The 21,341-nt window shown below is 42.5% G+C and overlaps 1 protein-coding gene and 1 non-coding gene across 2 annotated transcripts in view; one reads left to right on the top strand and one right to left on the bottom strand.

Annotated features, from left to right (window-relative positions):
• The window catches only part of LOC126481853 (hexosaminidase D-like), a gene marked incomplete at its 5' end in the record, with an annotated part of 157,399 nt that overhangs the window by 3,939 nt on the left and 132,119 nt on the right, over nucleotides 1-21,341 (top strand). The window lies entirely within an intron of this gene.
• Nucleotides 2,027-2,110, bottom strand: Trnas-gga (transfer RNA serine (anticodon GGA)). Its single transcript is given in 2 exon segments — nucleotides 2,027-2,061; nucleotides 2,071-2,110. It is a non-coding gene; the product is annotated as a tRNA-Ser (tRNA).

Raw genomic sequence — 21,341 nt, forward strand, 5'->3', positions numbered from 1 at the left:
ACCTAAATAAGTATCAATAATCAATATGTGAACAGTTCGCATAACTCTTTCGGTGCGCCGCTTTTTTTTTTAAGATACCCTTAATGAAACATACCTCCCTCAACCGCATTTTAACTTGTAGTGACTGAGTCTCTAGCGCATGTGCGGATGTTAATACGTGGTTGGAATTCTGACAGGACATATGACAAGAGGACGCATTATAAACGACACGATTCTCGAAACACAGCTTCACATATCAGACAGGGACGAGCATCAACATATTCAGGAAGAGACATTACCCAAAGCAACGTTAACACTACACTGGCAGACAACAAACAGGTCACACACGTCATTACTTGGACAGTTGATCTCAACGTGACAACAAGTGACCTCAACATAATAACTTCCACCTGAAACAAGGCAGCAAGATGGGACACGAAGCAAAACCAAAGCACTGCCTCTTTCACAGAGAAGATTGAAACAGGCCGCAATAAATTGTACAGGACTGTGACTTGAACAATATAAGGGGAAGTATAGACTATGATATAATCTGAACAAATTATACAGCATGCACGAAAACATACCAACAGCTTCCAACGTAAATCAGAAAACAACACCATGGATAGACGATCTCTCAAGACTAAAAAGGGACATTAGAATGTAACTAAGATTATACCAGAAAGCCTGAACGTAAGATACTTTTTGCACATCGGCTGGCCGAGAACCTTCATACGGACGTTTTCTGACAACAAAAATCATCGCTGGAACCAGATGGTGGCAACACATACAGAAAAGGTTATTTTGTGGGAACCATACAAGATAATAGCCGAAAAAATTTTAACCCCATTACTTGTTGGTACGCTCTGGCAGAATGACTGTATAGTTTCTGCTGAATGAAGTCCTCTCCGATGATGTCACTGACTCAGACATACAACGAACGCACGTGGAAAAGATCTATTTACTACGTACAACACAGCTACAGTCACCTGCCCATTTGCACATGAGGAAGTTGCGGTAGCTGTAACAGATCTAGAGAACAAAAAAGCACCGGGTCACCGGGTCCAGACGGGGTCCATTCAGATATAACCAATAGAATAGCACTATAGATCACCTCATACTTAACAAAACTAATAAATGACGTCTTAAAGCCAGACGGAGTACTTGTAGTTTGAAAAACCTCTAATGTATTAATCATCTAAAAATTGGCGGACAGAAATCCTTCAGACCCAAATAAATATTGACCGGTTTGCCCTTTAGTGTTTTAGAAGTCACGACAATTGGAGGTATTGCAGTCCCTGTATAACAGTCTCTTTGACTACTTCAGAGACAGAGTAGCAGATTGGCGGGTGGTCTGTCTGAAAGTAATTGAAAGAATTACCAAGAGTTCAGGGGTCGAGCTGTAGGATTATCTTATAGGACAAACTCTTGAACCCATACTGTATCTACTGGATGGGGATAATAATACAGATGGGCTGTTCGCGTTTGCATATGACGTACTAGTGGTAGTACCTACAAACAACAGAGCTCGGCTAGAAGAGAAAGCCAGTGGCACACTGAACAAAATCTCTCGATGGTACAGCGCAAACGAACTCTAATTTGCCGAGACAAAAACAACATACACATTACTAAAGTGTCAACTGGGAAGGAATTCTTCGGTCAAAATTGGGGACACAAACATAAAAAGAGCAATGTTACACGCTATATGAGAGTGTACGTCGATCAGAGATGACATTTTCATGAACACATAGTAATAATTACACACAGAGCAGCAAAAATACCGCATAAACTTGGAAAATTAAGCTCAGGGAAAAACAGATTACTTTTATCAGTTACTTGAACATACCACTGGCACTATTCGAATCAGTACTTTATTTTGCAGCCGGTATATGGGCACACTGTGAATGGTGCATGGAATATACCCGACTGTGTTACTGTCAGATGGTTCAAATGGCTCTGAGCACTATGGGACTTAACTTCTGAGGTCATCAGTCCCCTAGAACTTAGAACTACTTAAACCTAACTAACCTATGGACATCACACACATCCATGCCCGAGGCAGGATTCGAACCTGCGACCGCAGCGGTCGCGCGGTTCCAGACTGTAGCGCCTAGAACCGCTCGGCCACCCAGGCCGGCTTACTGTCAGATACCGGGTTGCAACATACTGATTAAATGTGGATGGAATAGACCAGCACAGACTGATAACCGGTGTATACATTAACAACAAGCGCCAGTTTAATCTCTGGCAAGTGGAGAGCTAGCAAGATCAGCGATAAGGGACACAAACTCTCTAAATTTTTTCCCAACATCTTGGAGCGCTTGAGACTGAGACAAGTTAGTCCTAACCGCGGCGTGGTGCACTTCTCAACTGGACTTTGACCTTTTCTCACGTATTTAAACAGAATTAGTTTAACCCAGGCACCTAATGGCGCATGTAGGGAAATTAGATACCTCAGGATACACAACCCTATTCAACGAGAATTACAGAAACATCATAGGCACATCACATATATATAACATACCCAGGGAATTCCAGATATGCAGAGCTATTAGGTACGTTGATCAGTGGAAGCATCTAAACAAATTAGCTGACGAAATTTACAAAGCAACTTACAAACCATGAAAGGAGTGTACTGGAGCACAGTTGTATGCGGCACAAGAATACGATAAGAATATTAATAAATTAAAATGAAACTAGTATACTATAAACGATGAACGTCAGTGATGATGGACTTCATAATGTTGATCGCTGATTGTGCGCGACCGCAGAGCCAAAGATACTGTACTGCTTTATTGGCCGGCCGGAGTGGCCGTGCGGTTCTAGGCGCTACAGTCTGGAGCCGAGCGACCGCTACGGTCGCAGGTTCGAATCCTGCCTCGGGCATGGACGTGTGTGATTAGGTTAGTCAGGTTTAATTAGTTCTAAGTTCTAGGCGACTGATGACCTCAGGAGTTAAGTCGCCTAGTGCTCAGAGCCATTGCTTTATTGGAGTAAGAGAGCGCTTGGTGCACAGTTATAGGTAGCTGTCTGTGAGGGAAAGACGGTGGAGTAGGAAGTCTTTGGGGTGTGCTGTGTGAAGCCACCAAGAGTTAGATTCATGTAGGCATGTCAGTATTGTTGAACATGGAAGCAGAAGTCTTCGTGCAAAGAAGGTAAAGATGTTCAATAATTATGATTTCTGTTTTTGCCAGCACGTTTGTATAGATGAGTTGGCTGATAATTTGTAGTGGTTGACTAACCCCAGAATGTACTAAACGGTTTTGATAAAAATGCTTTTTGATAAAAATGCTTTTAAGATTTGTTAACAGAGCTATGTGTAATTTGATGATTTGCATTTATGTGGGATTAATGAAGTTAGATAATACTTGCTGTTTAAATCTCATTGTTTGTGAATCAGTTGTGAGTAATGTAACTTCAGTTGTCAGATGTTTTTGAAAAGACAAACTGAACTTGCAATATAATTTTGCTAAAAAAACTGAATGTTAATAATTCACCACAATCTGTACCGCCTCCTAGAGCAGGTCATGTATTTTTCAAAGAAGTTGGATTTTCTTAGAGGTGAATTTCACGTGCATTTAAAGTATAATGGCCAGCATTGCACACTGCTGGGCCAGCGGTTAGCACATTTATACTTTTTTTATGAGAGACCACAATATACGTTTTCCACCGTTGCTGCTTTAGAGGTAAGAGAATTTAATTTATTTGTTGAGTGCACAGGGACCAAAGTTATTAGTTTGAATAGGGCCTTAGGTTTCAGTGCTTGAGGGGCTGAATGTATTTTGCAGTGACTGTATTTCTTTATTGGTATCTGGAGTTGCATTGCCCAGTCAATTCGTGTGAAGTATTGCCAACAATAACACAGAGTAAGCACACCACTTGCACTTACAACTCGCAACACGACGATTCGAGTTCAGTATTCATTCCACAGATCAGACATTCTTTCAACGTCGCCGTAATATTTCTCTTTCTTTTTACTAAGGAACGTTAAAACCATACAGACGCTCTAGCCCATGTAGGGAGCAAGTCTGTATGCACAAAAAGTAGAGTATCCGATGGGTGGAAAAAGAGGAAGAAGACACTCAAGTATTAGCTATTGAATCCAGACACTTTGACAACATATACTGCGTACACCTACATTAGGCTAAATAGAGATCGGACATTGTTACTGAAAGGTCACTGTAAGGCAGTACGTAAGATACATTGCTCAAAAGAATTAGGGGAACATCAGGGATTTTCGACGTGAGCCATGCTCCATTGAGCAATAGTGGAGGACTGGGTATGTTATCAAATGATACATTTGTCTTTCACAATATAAGTACACAACAAAACATCATCGTTCATTTACCTAACAAGGACTGAAATGTCTGACAGGTGTCAGAAACCAAGTGGAAATCATCATTCATCCCGTGGTCTCCGGTGATTTTCATTGGGCTTTGAGAGCTTGAGTAACATGTATGTCTTGCATGAGCGTTTATCACCACCCGACAACTACGTGCCATGCTCTGTCTAAGTCTACGAAGATCATCCTGTCGTATCCGTTCCCGTTTATCGGCGCACGAGAATACGTGTCATGCTCCAAATAAGTTTGCGGAGATCACCCTGTGTACCCGTTTCTGTTCTTCTATGAGAGCCTTTGAGAGCTTTTGGAGAGTCTGTGACGGAACGGGACGACCACGAACACGTCTGTCAAGCATATTCCGATGGGGTTTGGGTCGGGATTCACCGCTGGGCATTCCATCACTTCAGTATCCAGGCTTCGCAATACATCCTTGCTGACGCCCGCCACATGGGCTCAGGCAGTATAGTGAATGAGAAGGAACTAAGGACGACCATACTATGCAGCAGTCACCACATGTTAGACATAATGCCTGGCCGTAACACGACCACGGACAACGAAAAGATCCGCACAGCTTTCAACACTGATGTCTCCCCGCATCATAACACTACCTTGGCCGGATCTGTCGACCCCCTGGACAACTTTTGGCAGTTCATCACTGCCTCTTCACAGACGAATGCGGCCACCACCTTGCGTTGGATAAATCTGGTGTCGTCTATGAATAACACGTTTCGCCAGTGATGAAGTTTCCAGTTGACATTGGAACAGCAGAACTGAAGACAGGCTGCGAGATGTTGTCTTGTCAACCAGGGTACTCGAAGAGCACGTCCGCATGATAACGTCCTCTCTCGTAACCTGTTCCTTACAGTCCGATCGGACGAAACGGCCTCAGTGGCCCTTCTAATATCGTGTCGCTGTGCTATGACGGTAGTCGCACGATGCCGTAACGCGGAGATGGCCAGATATCGGTCTTCACGTGGGGTTGTAATGGGTCAGCGACTTTATCCAACTCGTCTTGTGTACTGAGCTGTCTCCCTGTAGCGTGGCCGCAGCCTATGGCTGACAGATCTCCGGAGAGACATTGGCATCCGCAGCCACACTGCGGAAAGTCCATCCTTCTCGAATCACAGACTGTCCTTGCAACTTGCATTGCATTAAGATGTTACACTGCATGTGCTTCGTTGAATACAAAGTCCAGAAACGACAGCTACCGTCTGTGTGCCTCACTAGAGATCACTGGGCCAGCGGTGCCCACACCCCTGTGAGAGGTCGCCTGATACAGTAATGCGAAACACAGCCGACAGATGACGAATGACTGTAGTTGTTGCATACATTGAAAGCGGCGATCTCTGCGTGCAATAAGACCACAGATATTACCTGTATCAAGTTAGACTTAACATACTAAACGTTGATAAACATGTACTCATAATGATTTTGAGCAGTGCAGTATTTATAACAGTGCTGATATATTGTTACCAAAGACACCATTAAATTGAACATAATCTTAGTTCTACGTATATTATAGGCAACAAATCAGATCTAGTGTGATCAAATTACCATACCACCAATACTTAATCGAGTATGGTTTTTGGGAGTCAACTGCTCGATAGCAAATATCGAGATATTCACCTGCAGACATCAGTGTAACGGCTGTAATACCTATCGTTTGACCTGTTTTCTTTTTGTTCACCTCTAAATTTTCTAACAAGTCATTTATATTTCCATTTAACAGAACTGTTATTTTATTTTAAGTAAGTAAACATTTTCTTCAACAAAAAGAAAAAGAAAAGAAAGGCCTGAAACGGACAACTATAAGTTTGGGATAGATGGTGGCCAGTTTTGGCTCGTCAGACAAACGCAGCGGCGAAATCGACCCCCCATGAGAAATCAGGCTGTTGGTGTTAAACCGAGCAGCAAGTGAAAGAAAAAGTCTCCAGGCTATCGTTCGACGTTACTCTTGTCACCCTGTGATATCTGCTATTCACGATCTTCTCCTTGACCTTAGTCGTACTACTTGCCCAGTTGTTTTTCCTTGGGTTGCCTGTCGTATGGGTGTCCCCGTGAAAGTACTGGACGACTATAATAATAATAATAATAATAATAATTATTATTATTATAATTATAATAATAAAAATAAATAAATAAAGTACCCTCCGACTACAAGAATGGTTTTACAACTTTTTATTCCATTATCGCTCGCAGGACTTCACGCCTCATCTTCAGAAGTACTTCAGTACACATATAATCGATGGTTTCAAGAAATAGAAGAAGAGTAAAACAAGCAGGGATCAGTACTGAAATGATAAATGAAAGAAACAAATTCAGAAACAAAATTGTGAACACAAAATTTAAATAAAAGAAAGGAAGAAAATAGGCAAAATGTGGACAGAACAAAGGAAACAGGAACACAGCCAAAGAACGAAGAGGTTTTCGGAAGGAAGGAAGCAAGAAAAAATGAATAAACATGTAATATTCAAGGTAATCACTGTTCTGGAGGCGAAAATGTGTAATAATGGGAAACAATAATGCTGTGGTGACCGGGAAGTTGTCGAAGTTGAGAGATTATAGGAGACTGCAAATGACTTCGACAAAATTTCTGCCGCGCGGGATTAACCGAGCGGTCTAAGGCCCTGCAGTCATGTACTGTGCGGCTGGTCCCGGCGGAGGTTCGAGTCCTCCCTCGGGCATGGGTGTGTGTGTTTGTCCTTAGGATAATTTAAGTTAAGTAGTGTGTAAGCTTAGGGACTGATGATCTTAGCAGTTAAGTCCCATAAGATTTCACACACATTTGAACATTTTTTTTTACAAAATTTCTAGTTGGTGTGATGAATGGTAACTAGCTTTAAATGAAGAAAAACGCAACATAATCCGAATGAGCTGGAAAAAGAAAACTCGTAATTTTCAGGTACACCGTTAGTAGCGTCCTGCTTGAGACAGTCATGTCATTTAAATATCTCGGCGTAACGTTGCAGAGCAATATGAAATAGAAAGAGCATGTAAGGACTGCTGTAGAAAAGGGGAATGGCCAACTTCGGTTTATTGGGAGAATTTTAGGAAACTGCGGTTCATCTGTGAAGGGTCCCATGTATAGGACTCTAAAGCGAACTAATCTTGGCCGGCCGGGGCGCTGCAGCCAGGAACCGGGCGACCGCTACGGTCGCATGTTCGAATCCTGCCTCGGGCATGGATGTGTGTGATGTCCTTAGGTTAGTTAAGTTTAAGTAGTTCCTAGTTCTAGGGGACTGATGACCTCAGATGTTAAGTCCCTTAGTGCTCAGAGCCATTTGAACCATTTTTTTAAGCTAATCTTGAATACTGCTCGAGTGTTTGGGATACCCACCAAGTCGGATTATGGAAGACACCGAAGCATCTCAGATTCGAGCTGCTAGATTTGTCAGCGGTAGGTTAGAACATGACGCAAGTTGTAAGGAGATGCTTCGGAACTCAAATGGGAATTCCTGGAATGAAAATGACGTTCTTTTCAAGGGATTTTATTGCAGAAATTTAGAGAACCGGAGTTTGAAGCTGACTGCAAAGCGATTCCATAGCCACCAACATACATTGCGCGTAAGTGTCACGAAAGTAAGCTCGAGAAATTGTCGCTGACATGAGACCTATAGAGTCGATTGTTCCTCGTGCTGTTTGCGCATGGTACAGAAATGGAAATGACTAGTAGTGGTATAGGGTACCCTCCGCTACGCAGCTTGTGGTGCCTTGCAGAATGTGTGTGTAGATGTAGATGCTGTTCTAGATATCTCATTACGTTTGAGCTTCGAATATGTTCGAAGAGTCTACAACATAGATATGCCTGAACAGCCTGATACGTTACGCATAATTATTGTTCCTAATCGAAAAACGAAATTCGCTTTACAAGAACTTGTGTTAATGCGGAGCATATATGCTGACTTCGTCTTAATATCGAATTTACTGAATCCCTTGCATGCAGAACTGCAGTCTGGTAACAGCAGCCTGGTAACTGTAAATTCTCGCACGAATACGGCGTGAGGTAAAGGAGCAGCTCCGCCTCCATGACGTAAGAAGGTTCCCAGCTGCAATCGATGTAGCCATAAATATTTTGTCGCCTTTTTGATCGATAAGAGCTTCACTTCTCGATTGGTCGGATCCGCTACCATCCGCTCCCCCCCGCTCCCCCTCCCCCTCCCCCCTCTCGCCACTCAAATGTCAGCTACTGCTCGACAGCAGTGGAGAGCTGTAAGTGTGGCCATGTGTAGCATTTCCGATAGAATTTCGGAATCTGTGCTCCATATTAAACTTCTCGTACGAGAAATAAAAATTTGTATAACGCACTATACTGAGGGTCTCCATTACTGACAAACCGAAATTTTTGAGAAATTTGACGAAACCTTTCCAATGCGTCTGTGCGTGATTGTCCATCAAGTGTAGAGCAGAAGATTGATGGGTAAATGAGATAAGTAACTGACCCGAGTATAAGAGATAAACAAACCCACAGCCAGTCACAAACTGCTTAACTGACGTATGACGCGTTGAACGTTTTTGTTCTAAGTGGGGGGATTGCATTTCCTGGTAAATTTTCTCGGTTATTTCCTCGTGACCCCCCCCCCCCCCCCCCCCCCCCCCCCCCCATGAATCATGGACCTTGCCGTTGGTGGGGAGGCTTGCGTGCCTCAGCGATACAGATAGCTGTACCGTAGGTACAACCACAACGGAGGGGTATCTGTTGAGAGGCCAGACAAACGTATGGTTCCTGAAGAGGGGCAGCAGCCTTTTCAGTAGTTGCAAGGGCAACAGTCTGGATGATTGACTGACCTGGCCATGTAACAATAACCAAAACGGCCTTGCTGTCCTGGTACTGCGAACGGCTGAAAGCAAGGGGAAACTACGGCCGTAATTTTTCCCGAGGGCATGCAGCTTTACTGTATGATTAAATGATGATGGCGTCCTCTTGGGTAAAATATTTCGGAGGTAAAATAGTCCCCCATTCGGATCTCCGGGCGGGGACTACTCAAGAGGATGTCGTTATCAGGAGAAAGAAAACTGGTGTTCTACGGATCGGAGCGTGGAATGTCAGATCCCTTAATCCGGCAGGTAGGTTAGAAAATTAAAAAGGGAAATGGATAGGTTAGATATTGTGGGAATTAGTGAAGTTCGGTGGCAGGAGGAACAAGACTTCTGGTCAGGTGACTACAGGGTTATAAACACAAAATCAAATAGGGGTAAAGCAGGAGTAGGTTTAATAATGAATAGGAAAATAGGAATGCGGCTAAGCTACTACAAACAGCATAGTGAAGGCATTATTGTGGCCAAGATAGATACGAAGCCCACACCTACTACAGTAGTACAAGTTTATATGCCAACTAGCTCTGCAGATGACGAAGAAATTGAAGAAATGTATGATGAAATAAAAGAAATTATTCAGATAGTGAAGAGAGATGAAAATTTAATAGTCATGGGTGACTGGAATTCGAGTGTAGGAAAAGGGAGAGAAGGAAACGTAGTAGGTGGATATGGATTGGGGCTAAGAAATGAAAGAGGAAGCTGCCTGGTAGAATTTTGCACAGAGCACAACTTGATCATAGCTAACATTTGTTTTAAGAATTATGAGAGAAGGTTGTGTACATGGAAGAGTCCTGGAGATACTAAAAGGTATCAGATAGATTATATAATGGTGAGACAGAGATTTAGGAACCAGGTTTTAAATTGTAAGACATTTCCAGGGGCAGATATGAACTCTGACCACAATCTATTGGTTATGACCTGTAGATTAAAACTGAAGAAACTGCAAAAAGGTGGGAATTTAAGGAGATGAGACCTGGATAAACTGAAAGAACCAGAGGTTGTACAGAGTTTCAGGTAGAGCATAAGGCAACAATTGACAGGAATGGGGGAAAGAAAAACAGTAGAAGAAGAATGGGTAGCTTTGAGGGAAGAAGTAGTGAAGGCAGCAGAGGATCAAGTAGGTAAAAAGACGAGGGCCAGTAGAAATCCTTGGGTAACACAAGAAATATTGAATTTAATTGATGAAAGGAGAAAATATAAAAATGCAATAAATGAAGCAGGCAAAAAGGAATACAAACGTCTCAAAAATGAGATAGACAGCAAGTGGAAAATGGCTAAGCAGGGATGACTAGAGGACAAATGTAAGGATGTAGAGGCTTATCTCACTAGGGTTAGGTTAGATACTGCCTACAGGAAAATTAAAGAGATCTTTGGAGACAAGAGAACCACTTGTATGAACATCAAGAGCTCAGATGGAATCCCAGTTCTAAGCAAAGAAGGGAAAGCAGAAAGGTGGAAGGATTATATAGAGGATCTATACAAGGGCGATGTACCTGAGGACAATATTTTGAAAATGGAAGAGGATGTAGATGAAGATGAAATGGGAGATAAGATACTGCGTGAAGAGTTTGACAGAGCACTGAAACACATGAGTCGAAACAAGGCCCCCGGAGTAGACAACATTCCATTGGAACTACTGACGGCCTTGGGAGAGCCAGTCCTGACAAAACTCTACCATCTGGTGAGCAAGATGTATGAAACAGGCGAAATACCCTCAGACTTCAAGAAGAATATAATAATTCCAATCCCAAAGAAAGCAGGTCTTGACAGATGTGAAAATTACCGAACAGTCAGTTTAACAAGCCACAGCTGCAAAATTCTAACACGAATTCTTTACACACGAATGGAAAAACTAGTAGAAGCCGACCTCGGGGAAGATCAGTTTGGATTTCGTAGAAATACTGGAACACGTGAGGCAATACTGACATTACGACTTATCTTAGAAGAAAGATTAAGGAAAGGCAAACCTACGTTTCTAGCATTTGTAGAGTTAGAGAAAGCTGGAATACTCTCTTTCAAATTCTAAAGGTGGCAGGGGTAAAATACAGAGAGCGAAAGGCTATTTACAATTTGTACAGAAACCAGATGGCAGTTATAAGAGTCGAGGGGCATGAAAGGGAAGCAGTGGTTGGGAAGGGAGTAAGACAGGATTGTAGCCTATCCCCGATGTTATTCGATCTGTATATTGAGCAAGCGGTAAAGGAAACAAAAGAAAAATTCGGAGTAGGTATTAAAATCCATGGAGAAGAAATAAAAACTTTGAGGTTCGCCGATGACATTGTAATTCTGTCAGAAACAGCAAAGGACTTGGAAGAGCAGTTGAATGGAATGGACAGTGTCTTGAGAGGAGTATATAAGATGAACATCAACAAAAGCAAAACGAGGATAATGGAATGCGGTAGAATTAAGTCGGGTGATGCTGAGGGAATTAGATTAGGAAATGAGACACTTAAAGTAGTAAAGGAGTTTTGCTATTTGGGGAGCAAAATAACTGATGATGGTCGAAGTAGAGAGGATATAAAATGTAGACTGGCAATGGCAAGGATAGCGTATCTGAAGAAGAGAAATTTGTTAACATCGAGTATAGCTTTAAGTGTCAGGAAGTCTTTTCTGAAAGTATTTGTATGGAGTGTAGCCATGTATGGAAGTGAAACATGGACGATAACTAGTTTGGACAAGAAGAGAATAGAAGCTTTCGAAATGTGGTGCTACAGAAGAATGCTGAAGATTAGATGGGTAGATCACATAACTAATGAGGAAGTATTGAATAGGATTGGGGAGAAGAGAAGTTTGTGGCACAACTTGACCAGAAGAAGGGATCGGTTGGTAGGACATGTTCTGGGGCATCAAGGGATCACCAATTTAGTATTGGAGGGCAGCGTGGAGGGTAAAAATCGTAGAGGGAGGCCAAGAGATGAATACACTAAGCAGATTCAGAAGGATGTAGGTTGCAGTAGGTACTGGGAGATGAAGAACCTTGCACAGGATAGAGTAGTATGGAGAGCTGCATCAAACCAGTCTCAGGACTGAAGACCACAACAACAACAACATTTCCTCGTGGTCCGTGAGAGTATATCGTTCCTAAAGTTTCGGCCAGAGCTGCGTTGGAATACTTCACATGTGCTCCAGGCTCCTCTGACTCAATCGGCAAGACTCAGCGGGTCGACAGGCATTTGTGCAGATATCCAACGGCGCTCTGGGCGGAACATCAGAAAAAAAAGAGTACATCTAAGGTAATCGGTCGTGAAAGCCTTCATGGTATCATGAAGTGGGTATGTTGCTGTGTGAGTCCTGACGTAATGAATTGATCGTATCGCATTAGTGGCCGGCAGTCCCCAGCTGGGGAAGTTCGGCCGCAGAGTTGCAATTTTTTTCGCGTGAGCCACATTTGGTGACATGTGTATCGATAATGATGAAATGATGATGATGACGATACAACACCCAGTCTCCGAGCGGAGAGCGGCACGGCCGGAAACGGACCCGGGTCCGCTGCATGACAGTCAGACGCTCTGACCACTCAGCCCAAGGAGCGGACTGCACTACTTTTTTATTTTTTTAAATTTACTTTTGAGTCATTAGTCTTCTGACTGGTTTGACGCGGCCCGCCACGAATTCCTCTCCTGTGTCAAAACGTCTTCATCTCACAGTATCACTTGCAACCTACATCCTCAATCGTTTGCTGGATGTATTCCAGTCTCCAGTCTCCAGTCTCTCCGGGACCGTGTAAGCTATTCCGTCATATCTCAGCGCATGTCCTACCATCCTGTTCCTCCTGCCGGCCTGGGTGACCGAGCGGCTCTAGACGCTACAGTCTGGAACCGCGCGTCCGCAACGGTCGCAGGTTGGAATCCTGCCTCGGGCATGGATGTGTGTGATGTCCTTAGATTGGTTAGGTTTAAGTATTTCTAAGTTCTAGGGGACTGATGACCTCAGAAGTGAAGTCCCATAGTTCTCAGAGCCATTTGAACCTGTTCCTTCTTCTTGTCAGTGTTCCATAGTTTCCTTTTCCCTCAGAGTCCGCCAAGAATCTCGTCATTCTTTATGTTTTGAGTCCATCTAATTTTCAGCATTCTTCTGTAGCACCGCATTTCAAAATCTTCGATTCTTTTTCGGTTTTCACACAGTGCATATTTCCCTACCATGCAATGCTGTGCTCCAAACATACATCCTTAAAAATTGCTTCCTCAAATTAAGGTCTGTGTTTGGTATTAGTAGGCTTCTGTTGGCCAGGAATGCCCTTTTTGCCAGTGTTAGTCTGTTTTTTATGTTCTTCTTGCTCCGTGCGTCGTGGGTTATTTTGCAGCCCCTGTAGTAGAATTCCTTAACTTCATTTGCTTCGTGGTCGCAAATCCTGATGTTTAGTTTCTTGTTGTTTTCACTTCTACAGCTTGGGCTAAATAAAAGTGGCAGCATGGGGCAACTGCCCATACTACCAGCCGAACCTTGGAGCATATTTACACAATGTTTCCGCCTGACAGTTGCCAGCAGAGGTCAGTCTGGTCGCGGCCCTAGCTGGCCACCCACGTCACCTGGTCTGTCAGTGTGCGATTACTTTGTTTGGGGAGCCCTCAAGTCTAAGGTGTATCGCAACAACCCTCATACTTTCCAAGAACTGCAGCGGAACAGTTCGGATCAGACCGCAGCAATTTCAACAGTACAACTTCGATTCATCTTCAGCAACTTGGTGACCAGGGCCCAAAAGTGCCGAGAGATGAATGGTGATCACATCTGCTATAGTCTGGTTAGTACGGTATTTCCTTTCCTCTTCTAAGTTTCTTAGTATCCTGGAAAACTCTGATCTCCGGGCCACTTTCGTTTGCCCCACTCTGTTCTACTTCTCAGCACTTTCGTCTTCGTTCGATTTTCCCTCCATATTCTGTACTCAATAGACTGTTCATTCCATTCAGTAGATCCTGCAGTTCTTCTTCACTTACACTGAGGATAGCAATGTCATGAACGAATCTTAGCAATGATATGCGTTCACCACGAATTTTAATTTCACTCTTAAACCTTTCTTTTATTTCTATCATCGCTTCTTCGATATATAGATTGAACAGTAGTGGGCGAAAGACTGTATCCCTGCTATACTCCCTTTTTAATGCGATCACTTCGTTTCAGGTCTTCCACTCCTATTGTTCTCTTTTGGTTCTTGTAGATATTTTGTATTACTCTTTTTTACCCCTATTTTTCTCAGCATTTCGTACATCTTGTACTATTTCCATTTTCTTCCTGGTTGACAGATCCTACCAACGGGTCTTGATTTTTCGTTAGTCTTGCTTCCGTTATCAACCGGAGCGTCAGAACTGTATTTCCTAAGCCCAACTGATCGTCATCTAACACATCCTTAGTTTTCCGTTCTTCTGTATATTACTCCTGTCAGCAGCCTGGATGCATGAGGGGTTAAGCTAGTTGTGCGATAATTATCCCACTTGTCAGCTCTTGCAACATTGGGAATTGTGTGGATGTTGGTTTACCGAAAGTCTGATGGTACATCGCCATTCTCGTAGATTCTACACGCCAGCGTGAATAGTCGTTTTGTTGCCACTTCTCCCAACGATTTTATAAATTCTAATGGAATGTTATCTATTCCTTCTGCCTTATTCGCTCTTAAGTTTTCCAAAGCTCTATTAAATTCTGATTCTAACACTGGATCCCCTATCTCTTCTATATTGACGTTTCTTCTCCTATCATGTCATCAGAAAAATCTTCTCCATCCTAGACGCTTTCAATGTACTCTTCCACCTATCCGCTCTCTCCAATGCATTTAACTGCGGAATTCCTGGAATTCCCGTTGCACTCTTAATGCTAACCCCTTTGCTTATATTTTCACCGAAGGTTGTTTTGACATCCCTATAGGCTGATCTGCTCGTTCCGATAATCATTTCTTTTTTCGATCTCTTCACATTTTTCTTGCAGCCAATTCACTTTGGCTTCCCTGCATTACCTATTTATTTCATTCTTAAGTGGCTTGTATTTCCGTATTCCTGAATTTCCCCGAACATTTTTGTATTTCCTTCTGTGATTGCCCTTTTTTAGAGATGTCCTTTCCTTTTCAGCTGAACTGCCTAGAATACTGTTCATTATCAAAGTATCTATATAGCTTCAGAGAACCACAAGCACATCTCTTCATTCATAGCTAGCTCCGTATCCCACTTCTTTGCACACTGATTCTTCCTAACTAGTCTCTTAAACTTCACACTACTCTTCATTACTACTAAATTGTGATCTGAACTTATATCTGCATATGACGTCATATTCATTATTTAACGTACGAGAAGAGCTACTTCGACAACCAAAATGTAACTGAAATATTTTAGATGGTGTAGCTACAAACTGGCTGGAACTTACAGACAGTTGCCGTGTAGTGACCGGGATTAGTAATCATGATATCATGCTAGCGACGATAGTTGCTGAAGTTAATAAATCGGTCAAGACTTTTACTGGGAAGTGCAGGTAAGCAATTCTTAGCATCTTACTTAGGTAATAACTGGACATTATTTGGCTCCAATATGATGGACATAGAGGAATTACGGACAAAGTTTAAACTGATCGTAAATCTCACTCTGGAGAAGTATGTGCCTAGTAATGGATTAAGGTTCACCGGGGTTTAATAACGAAATTAGGAAAAAAAAACTGAGGCGATAGAGATTTTTTTTAAAAAAAACTCGGAAATCCGTTACGCAAGAGTTAGCAGAAGTTATTGCGCTATAATGTGTGCCGAAATATACAACTTCCAGCATCGAAACGTAGTGATAGATATTGCCGAAAACCGGAAAAAATTTCGCTCCTGTGTAAAATCTTTAATCGAGTCGAAGATATCTATCTAGTGACTCGTTGATCAGTCTGGGGTGATAATAGAACATGGCGAAAGGAAACCTGAAGTTACAAAAAAACTTTCAAATGTGTGTGAAATCTTATTGGATTTAACTGCTAAGGTCATCAATCCCTAAACGTACACACTACTTAACCTAAATTATCCTAAGGACAAACACACACATCCATGCCCCAGGGAGGACTCGAACCTCCGCCGGGAACAGCCGCACAGTCCATGACTGCAGCGCCTTTGACCTCTCGGCTAATCCCGCGCGGCCCCTGAAGTTACAACTTTTTAAAAAATCGTTCACGCGGAAGTATCGTACAGGCATACTGTCGCACAGACTCCCATATAGAGGACAAACAAATAAACATCCCTGGCACTGAGAAGCAGTTCAAAAATGGTTCAAATGGCTCTGAGCACTATGGGACTTAACATCTGTGGTCATCAGTCCCCTAGAACTTAGAACTACTTAAACGTAACTAACCTAAGGACATCACACACATCCATGCCCGAGGCAGGATTCGAACGTGCGACCGTAGCAGTCGCGCGGTTCCGGACTGACCGCCTAGAACCGCTAGACCACCGCGGCCGGCTGAGAAGCAGTTGAAAGAGGTCAAAACGAATAAGTCGCCAATTCCGGATGTAATCCTAATTCGGTTTTACAGAGAGCACTCTTCAGCATTAGTCGCTTATTTAGCTTGATTTTATCGCGAATCTCTCACTCAGCGCCAAGTCCCACGTGGCTGGAAAAAAGCTCGGGCAACTTCCGTCTATTAAGAAGGACTAAAAGAATGGAGTCGAAGAGCTACAGACCAACACCCATAGCGGCGGTTTGCTTCAGAATTCTCGTGCGTACTGTAGGTTCGAATGTAATAAATTTGCTTGAGGCATATAAACTCTGTCCACAGATCAGCACGGATTTAGAAAGCATTGCTCATGCAAAACTCAGATTGCCCTTTTCTCGCACATTATCTTACGAACCGTGAGTAATGAGTAGCAGGGAGATTTCATATTCCTCTATTTCTGGCTAGCTTTTACCACAGTGCCCCACTGCAGTATGTTTACGAAAATCTGAGCGTACTGAATATGTTGTTAGATATGTGAGTACATGGAAGTCTTCGTAAGTAATAGAACCGAGTGTGTTGTCTTGAACAACGAGTGCTCGTCAGAAACATGGGTATCGTCTGGCGTCCGGCAGGGATATTTCATAGGACTGCTTTTGTTCTCCATGTGTATAAACGATTTGACGGATAGGTTGAGCAGCGGTATGCTGCTGTTTGGTGATGAAGCTATAATGGACGGTAAAAAGTTGTCGTTGAGTAATTGCAGGGAGATACACCATGACTTGGAATTTTTATTTGGTGTGATGAATGGCAACTTGCTCTAAATGTACTCGTAGAAAATTGTAAGTTAACGCAGATCCTATAGTGGTTGAACTGCTGGACAGTCATGTCGGGAGCGAGTGGTAGACTCTGGTTTATTGGGAGAATTTTAGGAAAGTGTAGCGTTACTATGAAGAAAACCGCGTTTAGGACATTAGTGTGACCAATTCTTGAGTATTGCTCAAGTGTTTGGGATTCCCACCAGGCCAAATTAAAGGAAGACATCGAGGCACTTCAGAGGCGAGCTGCTCGATTTCTTACCGATAGGTTCGATCAGCACGCTAGTATTACGGTAATGCTGTGTGAACTGAAATGTGAATCGCTGGAGGAAAGATGACGTTCTTTTCCCGAAACGCTATGGAGAAAGTTCAGAAAACTGGCATTTGCGTCTAACTGCAGAAAGATATTACTGCCTCCTACGTACATTTCGCCTAAGAACCACAAAGACAAATTACAGAAATTAAAGGCTCTTACGGAGGTACAGAAACAGTTGTTTATTCGCCCACTCCATTTTCGAGTGGAACAGCAAAGGGAATTACTAGTAGTGGTAGAAGATGCCTTTCTCCATGACCCGAACGGTGACTTACGAAGAATGTATGTAGATAAAGAATCATATGAAAGCGACATACGTCGAGAACTGCGTTTTGAAGTAGATATCCAATGATTATCCAACAAGAGGAGCGGTAACGATTTGAACTGGATGACATTCTGATATATAAATTGGTATGAACGATATAAAAGTTATCTCTGCTTTCGAGAAATAACGGCATGTTGCAGCAAGATTAGGTCAGTGGCTAAATGAATACAATAACATGTCTCATCATTCCTATGTTTCTAACATCGTAAAGGAAAAGTCCTTGTATTTGCGCACAGTAACCCGTTACCGATATCTTAGTCATAAACAGAACACGGTTTGTGGGGCAGTCAGCATACGGTAGTAGACGGAAGTGAAAGAATTCTATCTAGGAACCGAAATGATACAGGGTGGCCGAAGCTAGGAAGACACCAAAAGTAGTTTGGCAGAGGCAAAGAAACTATCTTCAACAAAAAGAGCTTTATTGGTTATCAGTATTTATATTTCATGCGTTTGACCTGTATACATTACTTGTTATTTCTCCCGCAATATTTATCTAAGTGAAAACAGTTCATGAATAGTTTTGTTTGTTGCGTGTACATATGACATTTGTCTAAAACATTTTTACACTCTGGAAACAGAAAAGCAATTTTATACTGCAAATGGCCTCCGGTTTTTTGTCTGTGTAGCAACCGTGATAGGAAAATTATTAAACGGCATTGAACCACTCACACCATCTCTTGACGACTATTCCCCCCCCCCCCCCTCCAACAAAGAGTAAAGTTAATTACTCAATTTTTGGGAGAGCCCGAGCTGAAAAATTATTTCGCTCCCCGTGCGTAGCAATACCATCTCTCTTTGTGAACTGGCGTGATGAATGTATGTGACAGGAACGACTAGGTGTCGTAGATATGGGAATGGGTCATGGACTCAGATAGTTGCACATAATGGATAAAACTCAGCGAGAAAACATTTCATTGCGCTATTTACTCAAAAGTGAGCGCTTATGAAGTCCTTGATTGGTATTTTTTTACATTCTTCTCGCCTCCAACGGTTTTAGTATAGCCATTTGGTAGGTTTTACGGTTTGACAGCGCCGCGAAACAATTGGGGGTATAGGGTGGCGGCTGTTTAATTATTATTGTGACGTGTCTAGTACATTTAGAATGTCGTCAGTGACTTGAATGTCGCCGGCAGGTGTGGCCGAGCGGTTCTAGGCGCTGCACTCTGGAACTGCGGGACCGCTACGGTCGCAGGTTCGAATCCTGCTTCGGGCATAGATGTGTGTGATGTCCTTAGGTTAGTTAGGTTTAACTAGTTCTAAGTTCTAGGGGACTAATGACCTCAGAAGTTGAGTCCCATTGTGCTCAGAGCCATTTGAACCATTTTTTTCTAAGTTCTAGGGGACTGATGACCTCAGAAGTTAAGTCCCATACGGCTCAGAGCCATTTTTGAACTTGAATGTCCTCTGCTCAAGTCTATTCCGTTTTCTTGTGTTCCATCGAACTTGGTGACCTAGAATAATTGCGTGTTGCATATGATACCCACATCAATTACATATTGAAGTTTGTCTATGAAACGTATCATCTTCTGTAATGAAATCTGTCTGTTTTCTCCTCACCACTATAGAATATGAATTATTGTCAAACTGCCTCATACAATAAAAGGACATACCTTTCCGGTCTGTAACGTTCCTATCTCCGAACCTCATCTAAAATGACAACATTCGAAAAGAAATATCATCGTGTGAATTCAGCATTCTTCCGATCTGCGATGTCACGTTCCAAGGAGATTACAAGAATGTGCACCGTTGCAGATGCGGACGATTTGGCGCCTTCCTTTCAGTACCCACGACCACTTTTGACCAAGAATCATAAAACAGTATATTTTCGACAGTAACATTGTTTCGACGTGAAAATTCAGTGGGATCTTGGAGTATGTAAATACCCCACGACACAGTTTATTTCATAAAACATTGACGAGGCCGATTCTCACAGTGAGGTAGCTCGACCAGTCACATGTCGCCTATTTGTTATATAAGGCCATTGTAGCAGCAGTTACGATGGTCCAAGGTGTGGTAGGGGGATGCTCTTGACCAGGTTGATGAAGGTATTTGTCGAAAACTCGAGTTCTTCCTCCAGTTTAATATGGCAAGAAGGCCGAGAATATTATACGCAGTCTTAGGGTTTGTGACTGAAATAACAAACTCTTGTCAAGTACATCGCACTTTATCGAACTTCTTTATATGTTGGTTTGTGACTGAGCCTGCCACTGCTATAAAGTACGTCAATTACGAAGAAAAAGTATCTGAGCCACAGACATTATCCATTAGCGCCTTGCAAAACTACATATTATAATTTACCTTTATTCATAAAAGGACGTCAGGAATGTGCACACAGAAAGCTGTTCATAACACGACTTAGGTACAATGTGACGAGCGATTAAAACCTGTACGCCGGGCTTAGGTATTGTAAGCACTAAAAAAAGAACATAATAACTTGCTATAAAGTCTCTCACCATCTGTACATTCGTTATGAGCAAGGTACGAATCAACTACGAAAACCTGCATAGGCACATGGAGTTAAGGGATGCCAGATCAGAAGCAAGGAACAGGGGGGAAAATGACATGCGGACCAAGATGCACAGTGATTCCAAGTACGCTCCCATCGGCATGGCACTCGTTTCGTCCATGGGCCCCACCGAATGGGGAATAATAGAAAACCATATTACTATGATACCCAAAAACACAAGCGTTCTGGCTTCATACACAAATATGTCTGTAAAATATAAAAATAAATAAAATAAGAACGTAACTAAGACACACTTGGCGGGCAATGGTAATCATCGAGTAAAGTTATACTAGCGAAGCTGGCCAACTACACTTCAAACCTTATAACAAGTATTTACTTTACCAAAGTAGTCCCTCCTAAAAAACATAAATATAACATTAGCAGTATTCTACAGGTGGCTTTCCGAGCATAACAGATACACAGCGCCCATCACAATGTGTGAATAGGTCGCACAGGGTCTCTAGAGCACCGCATCATATATGTCAAAGAAATTATGATCCGCCGATTCTAACTGCTCGTTCAACAATTTGCTCGGAAACCTCTTTCTGTTTTTGTAAATTTCGATGTTCTCCAAAACGTTGAGTTTGCTTTCTTTCGGTGCTTTATGCAAGATTTTCATACCTTGCTGCATATCAGTAATTTTATGGTTCGAATCCCGCAGATGGTCACCCAAAGCGGATATATTGTGGGCACTCGTGTGCTTACGAAAACGCGTAAAAAACGATGTCCCTGTCTGTCCCACATAAAAGCCATCACACCCGCCACATTGTAATCTGTATACCCCGGTGTTTCTAAATTTATCGATGCTTTCTTCAATCGTATGCCTAAGTTTCGAGCGCAAACTATTTTTCGTGCTAAATGCCAGG

This window comes from Schistocerca serialis, chromosome 5 (genome assembly GCF_023864345.2).
Source record: "Schistocerca serialis cubense isolate TAMUIC-IGC-003099 chromosome 5, iqSchSeri2.2, whole genome shotgun sequence".
NCBI classification, from domain to species: domain Eukaryota; kingdom Metazoa; phylum Arthropoda; class Insecta; order Orthoptera; family Acrididae; genus Schistocerca; species Schistocerca serialis.